Below are 19,740 nucleotides of genomic sequence, written 5' to 3' on the forward strand. Positions count from 1 at the left end.
ATCTGATGGTAAATTAATTATGTGGATTATCTCATTTAGTTTTCATAACACCAATAAGAAGGCACTGCTATTTTTCCCATTTTATAGATGAGGACCCTAAAGAACAGAAAAACTAAGTAACTTGCTAATCTCACACTCCAAATGGCAGAGCTAGGCTTCCAAGCAAGGCAGTGGGACTCCAGGATTAGAGCCTTTAAAAGATGCCTTCATGACGTTTGAGAACATGTCTTGGAAGCCCCCAGGGGCTTCGCTTACTTTTGGCAGTAGCAAGACAGGGCAGAAGGACTGGAGCTGACCCACTAGTGAGTCAGGAGTCCCAGATTCTCCTCCTGACTCTCATATCGCCCAGAGACTTCGCGGCCTATAGAATGATAGATGGGGCCAGCTGGCACTGACAAAGACGTCATAAGCTTTACAGCAAAATAAAGTCTAAAGTTGATTTCACCACATACTAACTGTGTATGCTAAGGCAGGTGGCTTGATCATTCTAAATGTCTTTTTTTTTCTCACATCTGGAGTGGGTATATGAAAACTTATAACGATAAAAAGCTGTTGGGGCAGGTAAATGTGTTATGTAAAGGGAAAAACAGGTGGGGCTGGTGGTGGTCACCTAGATCAGCGCTCCGTGACAAGCTCAGGCCTTCCTGTAGGTAAGACTGGAAATGGAGTGTGGTTCCCAGAGCTCCTAACTCTCCTTAGCACCTTTATTTCCACTAACATCCTAATCCAAGCAACACTCCTGATCTGTGGCTGTGGGGTTTGTGGTTAGCCTGTGTAAGGAGCATGGTTCCCTGGCAACCACACTCAATGGCAGGATTCTCCCCACACCTCCTTGTTTTAACAACTCACTTCTCTTGGCACAAACTTTGACTGCCCTGGGTACAGCATGTATGTGATCTCCCAATGTCCTCTCTCTGAAGGCCTTGATGGAATCTGAGAAATCCTACCACGCTGTCTGTCTTTTTCCTTCTGGGTTTCTTTACTAGGAGAGGGCCACACATAAGGGGATGGGGAAACATCAAGTGGAAGAAAAATACTTTGTTAGTAGCCAAGAACTAAGCACGCACTAATACACAGTTTTCTGATAACACTGAGTTAGGGTTTGATACATGAGGGATGAAATGAGGAATCTTTCCTCCCCAAATTTGGGACTCCAGCCTAAAGCATGTCTGTAGGAAAAGGAACACGTAAATGAGCACCGAGTTCCCTGATTTTATTCCCCTAACCAAGGACATGGGGTGGGAAAAGGGAGGCGAACAAGGACCAGCCTGGCCTAGAGCTCAGATGCTGCCCCGGAGTTTGCTGCCCCAGAATTTGCTGCCCTGGAGTTTGCTGCCCAGGAGTTTACCACCCGGAAGACAGAATGGGAAAGAGACAGGGCCACCCAGGGTGCTATCATGTAAATCACGGTGGCCTTGCCTTCCAGTAAATGTGGCTCAGTTCATACATGGACTCTGGTCAGCAGCTCAACAATGCATCCTTCTGAGAGAGGGGTTCAGGAGGCAGTAGACAGATAGTCCTGGCATGAAAATCTTCCAATTTGAAGGAAAAGTCCCAGAAGTCTCCTCCCTCTCAACTTACTAGTCAGTCACTAAAGGACTCTTTAATGTATTTCCTTTACAAACAGGTAGACAGTTCACTTTAAAAATTCTTGTTAAACTGATGAGTGCCAGATGGAAGATGGGTAGGGGAGCTGGGTGAAAGAGGTGAAGGGATTAAGAAATACAAATTGGCAGTTACAGAATTGTCACAGGGATGTAAAATACAGCATACGGAATATAGTCAATCATGTTACAACAACTATATATAGCGCCAGGTGGGTACTAGACGAATGAAGGGATCACTGCCCAAATTATATCAATGTCTAATCACTATACTGTACACCTGAAATTAATGTAAAATAATATTGAATGTCAACTGCAACTGCAAAAATAATTAGAAAAAGAAATTATAGATAATAAAAAACAAAATAAAAAACAAAAAGACAAAAAAAATTCTTGTTAAATTCCTAGATTATCAAGTTAGAAAAGATCATTGGGGACATCTAGTCAGCTAGTCATCTTCTGGATGAATAAACAAATAAATTAAGCTCCAGAAAGGAGTGACTTACTTATAGGAAAAGAATTCCAGGGTTCCAGATTGCTTAACCAGCATTCCCCCCCTATACTTACAGCACACTCCTAATCTTGAAATGCTGTTATATTGTGTTTTTTATTCCTGTTTTTCTTATGAATATTCCCTATTGTGTTTTCCCTTTTCTTCCAGTCCTAATGTATACCCCACCTATATCCAGAAAAGATTTACTTGTACACAGAAGACTGTTATAAGAGCAATTCTTTCCTAAGTATACACCCAATAACAATAAGTGCACATATCCTCCAAAATTATTACACATAAATGTTCATAAGAGCATTATTTTTAATACTTTCAAACTGGAAACGACTCATATGCCCACTAACAGAAGCATAGATACAAAAATGGTGATGTATTTATACAATGAAATACTGCACAGCAACATAAAGAGCACATAATACCATGGATGGATTTCAAAGACATTCTATTAAATAAGAGAAGCCAGACACAGAGGATTGTGGATTCTATGACTAATTATACGAGGTCGACAATTACATTCGTGAACTCGTCCTAGAAAAAGTGTTATACATACCTCATTGCTGAATATCACTATGGTCACCTTTGAAGTATTCCCCTTGGGAAGCTGTGCACCAACATCAGTGCCTAGTCCACCCTTCGAAGCAATTCTGGAACTCTTTTCCTGGAATGGCCATTAGAGCTGTCGTCATATTACCCTCGGTGTCCTGAATGTCATCAAAATGTCTTCCTTTCAATAATTCCTTTGTCTTTGGATAAAGAGAGAAGTCACTGGGGGCCAGATCAGGTGAGTAGGGAGGGTGTTCCAATACAGTTATTTGTTTACTGGCTAAAAACTCCCTCACAGACAGTGCTGTGTGAGCTTGTACATTGTCGTGATGCAAGAGCCATGAATTGTTGGCAAAAATTCAGGTCGTCTAACCTTTTCACGCAGCCTTTTCAGCACTTCCAAGTAGTAAACTTGGTTAACTGTTTGTCCAGTTGGTACAAATTCATAATAAATAATCCTTAGCAACATCGTTGCAACAAGTTCTCAAACTTAATTGTCAGACCTTGTATGAAGCTAAACTATGTAACAGAAATTAGAATGATGGATTTGGAGTTGGGAGCTATTGACTGGGAAGAGGTGCCAAGCAAACTTATAGGAGTATGAGAATAGAAATAATCTATATCTCGTTCTGCGTGGTGGTTATATGGGTGTGCACATATGCAAAAATCCATCGGCCTGTGCACTTTACAGTATATAAATTATACCTATGTTCAAAACAAACTTTAAAGAAGCTGTAGAAAAGCTAGAAAGAATGATTAACATACTCAAAACCTAGGCTAATAGAATTACTGTCATTGAATATCAAATTTCATTTTGAGATAGCAACCAATAAACAAATTTTTACTCCCATTTTTTAAAAATAAAACTTAAAATTATCAGGAGAGAGCAATTTTAGAAGCAATGTTTTATTCTAAAATTAACTTATGTAATCTTCTATTTTTAATTACAGTTGACATTTAATATTATTTTATATTAGTTTTAGGTCTACAGCATTGTGGTTAGATGTTTATATCATTTATGCAGTGATCCCCCCAATTAGTCTAGTCCCCACCTGGCACTATACAGAGTTGTTGCAACATTATTGACTATGTTCCCTATGCTGTAATTTACATTCCTCTGCCTATTTTGTAACTACCAATTTGTACCTTTTAATCCCTTCATCTTTTTTACCAGCTCCCCAACTCCCACCCCATCTGGCAATCATCAGTTTGTTCTCTGTACATATATATGAGTCTCTTTCTGTTTTGTTTGTTTATTTTGTTCTTTAGATTCCACATGAGATGGATCACGTGAGATCACGTGGTATTTGCCCTTCTCTGTCTGACTTATTTCACTTACATAATACCTGAAGGTCCATCCATGTTATCATAAATTATAACATTTCTTTTTTGTGGCAGAGTAATACTCCATTATAAATATGTACCACATCTTCTTTATCTAATCGTCTATTGATGGGCACTGTGGGGACAGAGCCCCAGAAAGTAGTTTACAGGCTCTCGGCCTCACGTGGAGGAGTGCTGGCTCGGGTAGTAGATGGCCGTCAGCTGTGGCTGATTGGCTGTCAGCTGTAGCCAGTTAGCCAATTAGCTGCTAATATAACTGCTGCGGCTACGGAGGAGAGCTGAGGAGAGTAGAGGAGCAGAGTCGAGGAGAGTGGAGGAGAGTCGTCGGTCGGTTGGCAGAAAAACGGACAGCAGGTCGCACGTCCGGTGAACCCAGCCTCCAGTGAGACCATAGTGGTATGACTTCCCTACCTATGGCTCCATGGGTGTTCCTTTTTGGCCTCACCATATCCTGTGTTCTTGTGTGGGGATTGGGAGCAGAGACCCCGCAGGCCGCCCCTCACAACAAATGGCGCAGTGAGCAGGGTACCCCACACGACAGGCACTTATGCTGCTTTCATATCTTGGAGATTGTAAATAATGCTGCATTGAAAATAGGGGTGCATATATCTTTTCAAATTAGTGTTTTAGATTCCTTTGGATAAATATCCAGGAGTGGAATTGCTGGGTCATAAGGTAGTTCAATTTTTAATTTTTTGAGGAATGTGCAAATCGTTTTCCATAGTGGCTGCACCAATTTGCAATCCCACCAACAGTGCACAAGGGTTCCCTTTTCTCCCCATCCTCACCAACACTTACTGTGTGTTGATTTATTGATGAGTCATCCTGACAGGTGTGAGGTGATAGCTCTTTGTGGTTTTTATTTGCATTTCTCTGATGATTAGTGATGTCAGGCATCTTTCCATATGTCTATTGGCCATCTGTGTGTCCACTTTGGAGAAATGTCTATTGAGGTCCTGTGTTCATTTGTTTGTTTTTTTGTGTTGAGTTGTGTGAGTTTTTTTTAATAAATTTTGGATGTATCATTGGTGAGTATCTTCTCCTATTCAGTATGTTGTCTTTTCATTTTGTTGATGGTTCTCTTAGCTGTGCAAAAAAAAAAAAAAAAAAGTTTGATGTAGTCCCATTTGTTTATTATTACTTCTTTTGTTTTCCTTGTTTGAGGAGATATATCAGGAGAAAATATTACTAAGAGCAATGTCAAAGAGTTTGCTGCCTATGTTTTCTTCTAGGAGTTTTATGGTTTTGAGTCTTACATTTAAGTCTTTAATTTTGAGATTATTATTGCGTGTTGTGTAAGAAGGTGGTCTAGTTACACTTTTTGCATGTATCTTTTCAATTTTCCCACCACCATTCATTGAATAGACTGTGTTTACCCCCATTGTATATTCTTGCCTCCTTTATCATAATAGATTAAGTGACCATATAGTCATGGGTTTATTTCTGGGCTCTCTATTCTGTTCCACTGATCTATGTGTCTGTTTTTATGCAAGTGCCATGCTGTTTTGATTACTAGAGGCTGTGGTATAGTTTGATATCAGGTAGCATGATACCTCTAACATTGTTCTTCTTTTTCAAGATTGCTGTGGTTGTTCAGGGATTTTTGTGGTTCCACATAAGTTTTAGGATTATTTGTTCTAGCTCTGTGAAAAATGCCATTGGGTATTTTAATAGGTATTACATTAATCTATAGACTGCTATGGGTAGTATGGATATTTTAATGATGTTAACTCTTTCTATCCATGAGCACGGTATATGCTTCCATTTATTTGTAGCTTCTTCAGTTTCTTTCTTCTGTGTCTTATGTTTTCCTAGTACAAGACTTTTACCTCATCCATTAAATATATTCCTAGGTATGTGTTTGTTTTTTGTTTTTGTTTGTTTGTTTTTTGGATGCAATTGTAAATGGGATTGTTTTCTTAATTTCTTTTTCTGATAGTTCATTATTGGTGTATAAAAATGCAACTGATTTCTGAATATTAATTTTGTAGCCTGCTACTTTCAGAATTAAATTATCAGTTCTAATAGTATTTTCGGTGGAATCTTTTGGGTTCTCTCGATATAATATCATACCATCTGCAAATAATAATAGTTATACTTCTTTCCTTCTACTTGGATGTATTTTATTTCTTTCTCTTATCTGATTGCTGTGGATAGAACATCCCATCATATGTTGAATAAAAGTGTTCAGAGTGGACATCCTTGTCTTTTTCCTGATCTTATGAAAACATTTTTAGCTTTTCATAACTGAGTGTGATGTTAGTTGTGGGTTTGCCCTAAAGGGCCTTTATTATGCTGAGGTATGTTCCCTCTATTCCCTCTTTGCTGAGAATTGTTACAATAAATGTATGCTGAATAATGTCAAATGTGTTTTCTGAATCTATTGATATGATCATATGATTTTTATCCTTCATTTTTGTTTATGTGGTGTATCACATTAATTGATTTGTGGATATTGAACCAACCTTATATCCAAGGAATAAATCCCACTTAATTATGATGGATATTTTTAATGTGCTGCTGAATTTGTTTTGCTAGTATATTTTTGAGAATTTTTTCATCTATGTTCATCAGGGATATTGGTTTATAATTTTCTTTTTTTGTAATACCTTTGTCTAGTTTTGGAATAAAGGTAATGGTGGCCTCATAAAATGAGCTTTGGGAGCCTTCTCTTCTCTTGAAACTTTTGTAATAGTTTGAGAAGGAAAGGTGCTAATTCTTTGAATGTTTGGTAAAATACACCTGTGAATCCATCTGGTCCAGGACTTTGTTGGGAATTTTTTGATTACTGATTAGATTTCATTAATAGTAATTGGTCTGTCAGATTTTCTGTTTCTTCTATATTCAGTCTTGGAAGATTGTAAGTTTCTAAGAATTTATCCATTTCTTCCAGATTGTCCAATTTGCTGGCATATAATTGTTCGTAATATTTTCTTATACCCATTGTATTTCTGTGTTTTCAGTTGCCACTTCTTTCACTTCTGATTTTATTTGTTTCAATCCTCTCTCTTTTTTCCTTAAGCAGTCTGGTTAAAGATTCATTAATTTTGTTTATCTTTTCAAAGAACCAGCATTTGTATTGTTTTTCAGACTCTATTTTATTTATTTCCACTCTGATCTTTATTATTTACTTCCTTCTACTCACTTTGGGCTTTGTTTACTTTTTTTTTTTTTCCATTTCATTTAGGTGTAAAGTTAAATTGTTTGTTTGTGATTTTTTGTTTGTTTGTTTCTTGAGGTAGCCCTGTGTTGCTATGAATTTCCCTCTTAGAACCACTTTTGCTGTGCCCCATAGATTTTAGGGTCATTGTGTTTTCATTTTCATTTGTCTCAAGGAATCTTGATTTCTTCCTTGATCTCATTGTTAACCCACTCATTGTTTAGTAGCATGTTATCTTACCCTCCATGTATTTTTTCAGTTTTTTCTTGTAATTGATTTCTAGTGTCATACCATTGTGGTCAGAAAAGATGCTCAATATGATTTCATCTTCTTAAATGTATTGAGATTTTTGGTGGCCTAACATGTTTTCTATCTTGGAAAATGTTCCATGTGTACTTGAACAGAATGTATATTCTCCTGCTTTGGGGTAAAATGATCTAAAAATATAAATTAAATCCACCTTCTATAATGTGTCATTTAAAGTTGCTGTTTCCTTGCTGATTTTCTGTCTGGAAGATCTATCCATTGATGTCAGTGGGGTATTAAACTCCTCTACTGCGATCGAATTACTGACTGAATTAATCTCTCCCTTTATGTCTGTCATATTTGCTTTAGATATTTAGGTGCTGCTCTGTTGGGTGTATAATCTTTTACAAGGTTATATACTCTTGTTAGATTGATCTTTTTATCATTATGAAATATTCTTCTTTGCCTCTTAGTATAACCTTTGTTTTAAAGTCTCTTTTGTCTGATGTAAGTAATTGCTACCCCAAGTTTATTCATTTTTTTATTTCCATTTGCATGAAATATTTGTTTGTATCCCTTTCAATCTGTGTGTGTGTGTGTGTGTGTGTGTGTGTGTGTGTGTTGATATGAAGTGGGTGTCTTGTATACAGAACATGTATGGGTCTTCTTTTCTTATCCATTTAGTTACCTTATGTCTTTGATTGGAGCATTTAATCCATTTACACGTACAGTGATTATTGATAGGTACTGTTATTGCCATTGTTTTATTCATATTTATGGTTCTTTTTTGTCTTCTTCTTCGTAAAGAAGTTCCTTTAACATTTCTTGAAATACTGGTTTGGTGGTGATGACTCCATTAGATTTCTCTTGTCTGAGAAGTTCTTTGTCTCTCCTTCAATATTAAATGATAACCTTGCTGGATAGAGTACGTTTGACTGTAGGTCCTTATTTTGCATCACTTTGAATATTTTGTGCCAATCCCTTCTGGCCTACAAAGTTTCTGTTGAGAAATCAGCTGACAGTCTCATGGGAGCTCCCTTACAGGTAACTAGCTCCCTTTTACTTGCTGCTTTTAAGAGTCTCTCTTTGTCTTTAGCTTTTGGCATTTTAATAATGATGAATCTTGGTGTTAGCCTCTTTGGGTTCGTCTTATTTGGGACTCTGTACACTCCCTGAACTTGTATGTCTATTTCCTTTACCAGGTTAGGGAAGTTTTCAGTCATTATTTCTTTAAATAGATTCTCAGTCCCTTAATTTCTTTCTTCTCCTTCTGGTACCCCGGTGATGTGAATGTTATTATGTTTGATGTTGCCCCAGATGTCCCTTAAAGTATCCTCATTTTTTTATTCTTTTTTTTTTTTTTTTTTTTTTATTAATATTCTGATTGGGTGTTTTATGCTACCTTGTTTTCCAAATTGCTGATTCAATCCTATGCTTCATTTAAGCTGCTGTTGATTCTTCTAGTGCATTCTTCATTTCAGTTATTATATTCTTCATTTCTGACTGGTTCTTTTTATGGTTTCTATTTCCTTTTTTATGCTTACTTTCTCTTTGTAGAAATTCTCATTAAGTTCCTTGAGTATCCTTATAACAAGTGTTTTGAATTCTGTATCTGGTAGATTGCTTGCCTTAATTTTATTTGGCTCATCTTCTGGAGTTTTCTGCTCTTTCATTTGGGACATGTTTCTTTGTCTCCACATTTTGGCTACCTTTCTGTTTGTTTTTATGTGTTAGGTAGATCTTCTATGTCTCCCAGTCTTGGCCAGGTGGCCTTATGTTTGTGTCCTGGTGGGGGCCCAGTGGTGCAGTCTCCCTGATCACTTGAGCCAGGTGCTCCACGAGTGTTCTTTGTGTAGGGTGTGTGTTCCTTCCTGTTGTAGTTGAGCCTTGATTGCTGTTGGCATGTCAGTGGGTGTGACTGACACTCAGGCTGACTGGCTGTGAAGATGGCACAACTACAGCTTACCAGCTGCTGTGCATGTGCTGACTCCATGGAGTAGAATTCACTCCAGTGGGCTCTGGTGCTTGCCCAGACCACCCTTTTGGTGTGCCACTTGTGGGACAAATTGGGTGGTGCTCTGTCATAGTCTGAAGCCATAAACCAGGTATGTTGGTTCTGAGGCCTCTTGGGCGGGGCTCTTATGCATGCCAAGGTCAGCTGCTGCCTGTGACCTGCCCAGAGTTACCTGATAGGAGCTATAAAGTGATCCGTGTTTGCTTGCTGCCTGTGGTAGACCTGGAGGCACACGTGAAATGCCATGCTGTAAACCAAGGCTGGATGCCACCAGTCCACCCCTGGGGCAGTGCAACAGAAGGCCCTGGGCACTCTGAGGCCTGTCATTGCCTACTGGCTGTCTGTAAGGCTCAGCCACTGAAAAAGCCTCAGACAGTATGTGAGTTGGGTGGGGTGGAATCTCAGGGAGTCATCAAGGTAGAGCGAGTGGTGCTCACCAAAGCAGATTCAGATTGGGCTGTGTGTGGGAAGACTCAACATAGGGAAAGTGGTGTCTACCTGCCAGCTGCACAAGAGCAAGGCAGGGACGATGGCAGTTTTCCTTCCAGCCCTCTCTCTGAAGCCACACAAGTCAGTCTCTGCCTGTGTGTTTCTGGTGCCTCCCAAGCCGCTGCCCCTCTGCTGGGGATCAGGGTCAGTGCCTAGGAGCAAGAGAGTCTATGTGCAGGCGTTTTAAAATTTGCCCTCCATCTAGAACAGACCATGGAATCCCCACCTATTTTCACACATATAGTGGGGGCTTCTCTTCCCAGAACTAGTGTTCCAGGTTGGGAAGCTGGTTGTAGGGCTGGCATCCCTCACTCCTCAAAGGGGACCTCTACAACTGAAATATCCCTCCCAATTCTCAACCACCACACTTGAGTATAGGGTCAGTCTATTTCATGTCTCCACCTCTCCAACAAGCCTGGACATGGCTGTTTCTTTATATCCTTAGTTAAAGGACTTCTGTTCAGCTAGTCTTCAGATGGATCTCTAGGTTGATTGTTCTGTAATTTAGTTGTAATTTTAATGTGGTTGTGGAAGGAGGCAAACTCAGCATTTACCTATTCCATCATCTCGACTGGAACCTCTGTGACCCTTTTATTTCATTAGTCAAAAGAAATCAAACAAATCTGATATTTTCACAGGGCTGCGAGAACCAGGGGAAATAACAGGTATGGAATCCCTAAGGTTACTGGCTTATTATACCATAATATAACTAAGGAATAGCCACATCGAAGAGATGCATAGCACAAGGTATGTGGGAAGGGGCAGAGAGTTTCCATGCGCTCTCCAGGTACATCACTCTCCCTGCACCTTTACCTGTTCACCAAACTGGAAGCATATCATGTAGTCTTTTAAATAAAATGAATTGAACAATATACTCATAATGGATAAAATCTCTGATAGTAGCTCATTAGAACTGTTGAGATATCTTAATATGCTCATTTTTTCTACCAGTCTTTCATAAGCCTGACAGTTATGATGAAATATAACAAAAATATGAATTAATAAGCTAAGGATATCCAGGTGAGTATCAGTTACCTAACTCTTCAGAGAGTGCCATACACAAGATTCACCTGGGGATCTTGTTAAAATGTGATTTAGATTCAGCACATCAGGGAAGGGCTGGGGTTCTGTGTTTCTATGAAATTCCTGGATAATGCTGTTTCTGTTGGAACAAGGACCATACATTGAGTAACAAGGCCTTAGACCACTCAGGAAGTTTTAACTCATGATTTGCATTATTTGTATTGAGGTCGTTTGTTAAAAATCAGATTTCTGGGTTCCCTCTCCCCATGAGGTGGGAAAAATGCTGCTGCTTTTTTTCTTTAATAAATACCAAAAAGATTATGGCATACAGTAAAATTTTGGAGCCACTGACTTAGACAAGTGGACTTTCAGCATACTCCTTACAATTTTCCAGTAAGTATAGTTAATTGCAGCTGGTTTTACACATGAGGATAAAGGAAGGGAAAGAACATATTTTCAATATCTTATATACAAGGTCTGACAATTAAGTTTGAGAACTTGTTGCAACAATGTTGCTAACCATTTTTTATATCAGAGGGATTATTCATTATGAATTTGTACCAGCTGGACAAACAGTTAACCAAGTTTACTATTTGGAAGTGCTGAAAAGGCTGCATTAAAAAGTTAGATGAAAACGACCTGAACTTTTCACCAACAATTCGTGGCTCTTGCATCACAGTGCACCAGCTCACATGGCACTGTCTGTGAGGGAGTTTTTAGCCCCTCAACAAATAACTGTATTGGAACACCCTCCCTACTCACTTCATCTGGCCCTCAGTGACTTCTTTCTTTACCCAAACATAAAGGAAGTATAGAAAGGAAGACATTTTGATGGCATTCAGGACATCAAGGGTAATACGACGACAGCTCTGATAGCCATTCCAGAAAAAGGATTCCAAAATTGCTTTGAAGGGTAGACTAGGCACTGGCATCAGTGCATAGTTTCCCAAGGGGAATACTTCAAAGGTGACCATAGTGATATTCAGCAATGATGTATGTAGCACTTTTTCTAGGATGAGTTTGCAAACTTAACTGTCTGGCCTCTTACATCAGTGACTTATGCAATTAACTTTAGTTCATTTAATCCTAATGGATAGCCTATGAGGTGGGAATTATTGTCAACATTTTAGAATTAAAAACAGGTGGTCATTATTGAGCACTTACTATGTCCTAGACATTGTATTAAAAACTTTAAGAACAGCCCAATGAAATAGGCTCTGTTGATTCATCCCAATTTTACAGTTGAAGCAATGGAGCATTAGAAAAGTAAACCACTCTGTTGTCTGTCTGACTCTATAGAGCTCAAGCCTCAGTCACTACAGGGAGGTCTCTCTCAGTTGACATCACATAGGAAGAAGCAAGGCCAGGATGCAAACCATATATATATATATATATATATATATATATATATATATATATATATATATATATATTTGCTTCAACTATAACAATTTGACCAATTGGCACATATTATTTTCCTTTCAGTTTGCTTTTATTATTCCATCCTTCAATTATTTTGCTTTGAGGAGTATCAGTAAACAGACTTAAGGTCACAGACAATAATTGGTAACATCTGTAGAGTGTTTTACAATTTACAGATTGTGTACAAAATACCTTGGCTGATCTGATTTCCCAAAGCACATGTAGCCTCATCTTACGAATGAAAAAACCAAGGGCCAGGAAAATATAATTAATACCTGGGATTCAGACTCCAAACTCCTCACTCCAAATCTGTGAGCTTCCACTAGCCAGTCTGTCAAGGGAAGAGGAAGCAGAAAAATAACATGAGAGAGTGGGGAAAGCAATCACTTGGGAAACAATAGCATGGAATTTTAGTCCTAGCCCTGCCTCTAGCTGGGTGCAACCTCAGGCAATCTGCTTGCTTTCTTTGGAACATAAATGTTCAATCTTAAAGTAAAGGTTGAGCATAAACCAATATTTTCAGATGTGTTGCCTCATTTTTATCAAAACCCTTTCTTTAAGGGAATTCTTAGAACAGACCCACTAATTCAAAAGGCAAACATTACAGCAGACAGTTAACAATTAAAACACTGGGAGCCCACCCCTTTCCATTCTAGGACAGGGCAGGAATTATGTCTTTGTTGTACACTGAGTTCCTAGATCAACGTCTGACACATAGTAGGTGCTTACTAAATGTTGTTGAATAAGTCTCCTTTATGGCTTTCTTGTAGCTCCATGGAGCAGTATAGAGACCGTTGGATGAGCAGGTCTAAATGATATGGTGTAAGGCGAGAAGGGTGCCATTGTGCCTGGGGAAGACAAAATCACATAAGTATATTCCTTTACCAATTCTGTCTTAATAAGGCTTGACTTTGTCTAGAGGTGCTAAACATTATGCAAAAATCGACTATAGAAATCAATCAGGAACTCAGCTATTTAAATTTACTCCACTCTTTGACTTTATTTCTTGCTATTGCATGCAAATTTAAATCCCAAATGTTAGGAAAAACTTTTTTAAATGTGGAAATGGAGCATTTTTTAGCTTGAAGTCACAACAAATCCTTCACTTGTAAACAGGATTTTTTCTCCTGTTTTTCTTTTAACCCAAGGCCTGAAGCTGGAGCTCTCTGGCATAAATAAGTGAAACAAAATATAGATTCCTCCAGATGCTTTCTGGTAAAAATTGTAAATAGAATCTTAATTATAATGTATGTTCATGACAGTGACCCAAAGGAACAAAAATTAATAGATTTATTATGTATCTAACCAATTTTTGTTGGTAGAAAATTGGTATATCCTTTCAGTATTCATCATCTTGTGTCATCAAATGGTCTGGCAAGAATTCACCACTTGTACCCATCTGCGTAGAAAAGTATCACAGAACTGCTTTAATTCTGGCCTTCCTTTTGTATTTCCAGTGCCACAATCCTAATTATCTGTTTGTGAACTATTCTCACAGCCTGTAAACTGGTATTTCTGTTCTCAGATTCTTATTTCTGCAGCCGTCTTCCATATTAACAAAAGATCCTTCTAAAATACAAGTCTTCTCACATCACTCTCCAGGTTAAAGCATTTCAGGGAAAGCCAGATGTAACCAGGGGGAGGGCCACACCACCTAGCATGACGCACCCAGCCCTTCCCATCTGGTGCCAGCCCACCACTCTCACTCACTTCACTGTCTTCCCCAGGAAGACTGTGCTGGAGCTGCCCACACGACGGGTGCTTCTGCGCCAGCTACAGACAGGTTCTCCTTTGGAATGTCCTTATTTCCCTTTCACAACTGAGACAACAAACGCATTTCTAAGGCCCAGCATCAACGTCTCATTTCCAGGATTAGATAAGTTATATTTCCTTATTAATAATGCACTACATGAAAAAAGACTACAGTGAACTTCCCAAATCCTTTAATGCATTGCATTATTAATCATAAAATATGTAAGAGCTTATGAAAATGGTTACTTTGTTTGAATAGGCAAGGCATCTATTCATTGTACAGGTAGATGCTAGGTGTGCTTTTACGCCTGGCTGGATCTCTTATACTATTTCTAAAAACACCCCCACCTCCACCTGAGGCCCTGTGTCAGACAACTGAGGCATATACTCACTGGCAAAGGGACCCATTAACTTGGGCCGTCTTCTGGAAACATTGTAGCTTATGGCAGTGATTTACTAAAGCTAGATTGCCTCTGCTCATGTGGAGGTGCCTTCCTACTCCCACTTCTTCTTCACAGACATCATCTGGGTGGTTTAAAATTAGGCAAGGTGGGAGGATTTATACCACAGAAAGGGGAAAATGCTATACATCACACCTTTTCCCCGGAATGCTACTTGTTAAACCTTTACCCGAATGCCACTGCTCGTTGGTTACTTCCTGATCTCTCAAATGTATGTATGTATGTATGTATGTATGTATGTATTTATTTTTTATTTATTTATTTTGCAGTTGGCCATTCTTTTATTTGTTAATTTTTATAAAAAGGTTATATGGCGTATTACAGAATTGTACATCTCCAATTGATTTACACTTCCTATCATGTGCTGTCACAATCATGTCCCTCTGCTTTGTAGCACCCACCTTAGTTGTAATTTGATGTTCGTTTCTAGTGGGAAGATTCACTGAGGTGGTGTATTCTAGGTTCTGATGACAAGTTTTGGAAAAAAGAGTCCAATGTCAGTCGTTCAATTTATTTATCATTATGTACCTCCACTGAGTCCTCACTTAACATCATCCACAGTTAACCGATTCTGAGACTTAAAACGACATGTAACAAAACCGATCTTACCTATAGATATAAATGACAGTTAGGTTCCTGCAGCATCTCAGGTATCTCACCAATATTATAAAAACAACAACAAAAAAAGTTCAAGGAAAGGACATTACTTGAAGACCTGCTGTATTTGCTAAGTGGTATTTTCCTTCCATAAGACTGTAAGCTCCATGAAGGCAGGGCAATATTGGTTTCCTATCCACCTAGCGTAGAACCTTGCTCATGGTAAATGAGCAACTACATTGTGATAAAGAAGAAATACAATCACCATTTTCTGCTGCTGCTAACAGCTCTCTGATACACCACATACCCCACTCCCTGTGGAACTGCCGCTCAGAGTGAGAAAGTGTGGATTTTGCATATTACCTGTGGAGGGGGTGTGCTTCAGGATCGTACTTTGCCTACCTATGATTCTGTCACATCAGTGGTCAGTGCCTGTGCCTATCCTGTCTTTCAGTGAATTAGTAGCAGAACAGGTTTCCTGAGAGACTGAGTAACCTTTGACAAATATTTAGTGTGGAGGAAACAACAAATGCATCTTGGGTATTTATATCTAGAGAATAGACTTAATTAGGTATCATTCACTATTATTCTCTCCCTTCTATGTAGTAATCTGGCTTTGATTTGGTTTCCATGGCTCTCCTCAAGATGTCGTTGTTTGAAGAAAATATATATATATTTTTCAGTTGTCACATCTGAAGATGTTAATAAAAAAGAGTTATGAAGTATTTTTCATCTTCATGTTCTCAGTGGATTCATTAGCAGGAAAGTAGCTCAAGTGTGGTGTCATTACCGCTTTTCATTGACGGAAGTGGGTTCACACCAAGATGTGGCCTCCCCACATTGACTTCCTCCAGAGCTTCCTGCTCACGAGCAGGATTTTGCATCTTCAACAAGACTGTCGGGGTGCTTTGCAGCCAGGGCTGCACAGTTGAGGCAGCATGCATGGATTTAAAGGTCAATCTGGGAAAATGAAATTGTTTTGCTTTTCAGTACTTTGTTTTGCAAGCAGGTGATTTGAAACATCTCCGCTCTTATATTACTGGGAACCCAGGCTTCAACTTTCCATAATACTTGCAGCTACCGGTAACACTGTGTTCTTAGCACAAATGTATTGCTAACATGGGGGGCCCCCTGGGATTCTGGAAAGGGCATTTGGCTGGAAGTCAGGAGACCTGGGCCCCCATTCTGTCCCTGCTATTAAAAATAATGATAATAGTTCACACTCCTTGAGTTCTAACTTTGTGCCAAACATTTTTTAAGTGACGTATAAACATGAGGAGGTGAAAGCGATTGAAACATTAACTCTCATGGTAACACAAACAGGCAGACGGCATGTGATTCTTTTATTTGTTTTCTGTTTGCTCTAGTCTTCCTGCTAAGTCCCATATGCTAGTATCTAGGGAAAACAACAACAGCAACAACAGAAAGACAAACATTTAGTCCAGCATAAATTTAGACAAATAAATACTTCTAACGTGTGCTGTCCAATATGGTAGCCACTACCCATATATTCCTATCTAAGCCCTTGAGATTCGGCTAGTCCAAATTAACATAGGCTGTAAGTATAACAGACATATCAGATTGCAATTGCTTTGTATTAAAAAAAATAAATCTATTTAATAATTTTATATTGATTTCATGTTGAAATCGTTTAGATATTCGGGTTGAAATACATTGGTTAAGTTATTTCACTGCTTCTTTTTATTTTGATTTAATGTGGCTACTACAAAGCTTAAAACTATGTGTGTGTCCACTACTTATGTGTTCTGCAGGCAGAGAAACAGCATGTGTTAAGGCTGTGAGTCCTGAAAGACTTGGAGCTTTTGAGGAAATGGAAGATGACGCAGTATCTTGCAGCACTGCACCTTGGATAAGGCAGGGCATATAGAAAAGTCAGGGAGTAGGATAAATCTAGACAGAAACTGAGCAGTCAGACCATGTAGGAACTTGTATTCTCTGGTAAGGAGTTTGAATTTATTCTAAGGACAGTGAAAAACTGTGGAAGGGGTTAGGCAGCAGAGATGTGATATGTATGTTTTGCATCACCTCTCTAAATACCAGCTTCCCATCTTTAAAATAGGTATAATATTATGAATATCTTCAAAAGATCATTAAACAAGGTAACGGAGGGTACTCATTCCGGAAGTTGTGAAATGCTAGAGAGAGATAAATTAATCTTATCACTATGGCTACTGCTCAAAAAATCTTCCAGATTCCCTGACATCAGTGTCATAGAATCTTCCATCAGAGTGCTTTAAAGTCTTCCATCTGCTAGCCCTGTCTGACCAGTACAAACATTTGTGTCATGTTCTGCCCTATTGCATGATCTCCAGTCTTCTCCACACTGTACCTCCTGCTCCTACAGCTGGACTTTGCTCATGATAGACAGTGGTCATTTGGAATGCCTTTCTTGTTTTCCTCCCCCTATCCTAATCCAATTGCATTTTTACTTGTACTAGTCAGGACTCTTTTGGTTACAAAAAACAGAAACGCCTCAAACTGGCTTGAACAGCAAAAGGAAGTTGTGAATAATATAAGTGAAAGGTCCAGGGCTATGTCTAGTTCCCTCAGGCATGAGTGGATCTAAGAACTCATGAAGCCATGACAGGAGTTTGTGTCTTGGGTCTCTATCTCTACATTTTACCCATGAGTGGTTAAGGTGATTGTCCATTGTTCTAGACTTTATCCTACCAGCTTAGCAATTCCAGTAGAAAGAGAATTTCTCTTTTCCAAATGTCCTAGCAAAAGTCTCAAGGTTCACTATATTGGCCTAAATCTGTTATACACTCTAAAGACACCTATGTAATATTTATTGGCCGAACCCCAGATCAGAACATATCCCATGGATTGGGGATACTAGTGGAAGTCAATTCCCAGCCAAACCAAAAGGATAAAGTGGGGTTGGGGGAGGTTCCTAAAAGAAAAACAGAATTGGGAAATGGATACTGGAAAGGCAAAAAGAAAAGAAAACAAAACCCCACCCAGATATCCACCATAATGATGTGGCTTAGGTCCCGTGTCCTCTATGACTTCAGGCAACAATTATGTTTTTCCTTCCTAACTTTTCTTTATATTTGGTCTCTGGAGCATACATTTTGGGGTCCTGATATTCCATTCTGCACTTTATTACAACCATAAATTTTTTATTGCTTGATTAGACCTGGTGGTAATCTCATCATAGAGATGTGAAAGCCCAGAAGGGAAAAATAATAAATTTTGGATTATTTTGAAAGTATTTCTTAAGGGCTTTTTAGGCTATTTCTGGGGGTGGGGTGGAAAAGAACAAAATATTTTAAAAACCTTTAACATTCTTTCTAGAAATTTTCCACTACTTTTCTCATCCTTAACAATTCTAAATTTGTCAATAATGACAATTTCATGAACAAAATACTGAGTTGGTGTCGTTTGAAATTTCTAACCCAAACGTATGTTTTTTGATCTGTCAAGGATGTATGTATTTCCTCTTTCCCTGACTATATCTATGTATGTATGTATCTAGGTAAATACACACACGTATATACACACACTTATTTATGTTTTATTTTTTTTTTTTTAATCTTGACTTTGAACTTTTTCAATCATCTCTCTCTCTGTCTCTCTGTCTCTCTTATACTCCCTTGTGCCTAAATATGCTCGAGTCTGCCTGTCTGTCATTCTTGGTATATTCTTGTTTGTAGGTTACAGTTGTCTCTGAGCTGTTAGAGGTGTGAGGCATGTACCTAAGACAGTTGTTTGACTATATGTGTGTCTGTTTTTCCAAGCTTTATTGAAATATAATTGACATATAACATTGTGTAAGTTGAAGGTATACAATGTGATGATTTGATACATTTATACATTGGGAGGTATTTACCACAATAAGGTTAGTTACCATGTTTCCCTGGAAATAACACCTAGCTGGACAATCAGTTCTAATGCGTCTTTTGGAGCAAAAATTAGTATAAGACCCGGTCTCATATTATGTTAGATAAGATCCGATCTCATAGTAAAAAAAGACTGGGTCTTATATTAATTTTTGCTCCAAAAGATGCATTAGAGCTGATTGTCTGGCTAGGTCTTATTTTCAGGGAAACACGTTAACACATCTTTCACCTCATGTAATTACCATTTTGTTGTTGTTTTGATAAGAAGATTTAAGCTATACTCATAGCAATTTTGAGTATAGAATACAGTTTTCTTAACTATAGTCACCATGCTGTACATTAGATCCATGGAAGTCACTTATCTTATAACTGAGAGTTTGTACCCTTTGGCCAACATCTCCCTATTTCCCCCACCCCCACCCCTCAGTCTCTGGCAGCCATCATAATATTTTGTTTCTATGAATTCAGTGTTTTCATATTTCACATATAGGTGAGATCATACAGTATTTGTATTTCTCTGTCTGACTTATTTTACTTAGCATAATGCCTTCAAAGTCTATTTACATTTTTGCAAATGGCAGGGTTTCCTTTTTAATGGCTGAATAATATAGATATCTCTATCTATCTATCTATCTATCTATCTATCTATCTATCTATCTAGATAGATAGATAGATATATATATACACACATAGCAAATTTTCATTGTCCAT

Source organism: Rhinolophus sinicus, chromosome 1, assembly GCF_057876585.1.
Source record: "Rhinolophus sinicus isolate RSI-liver-muscle chromosome 1, RSI-T2T, whole genome shotgun sequence".
Lineage (NCBI taxonomy): Eukaryota > Metazoa > Chordata > Mammalia > Chiroptera > Rhinolophidae > Rhinolophus > Rhinolophus sinicus.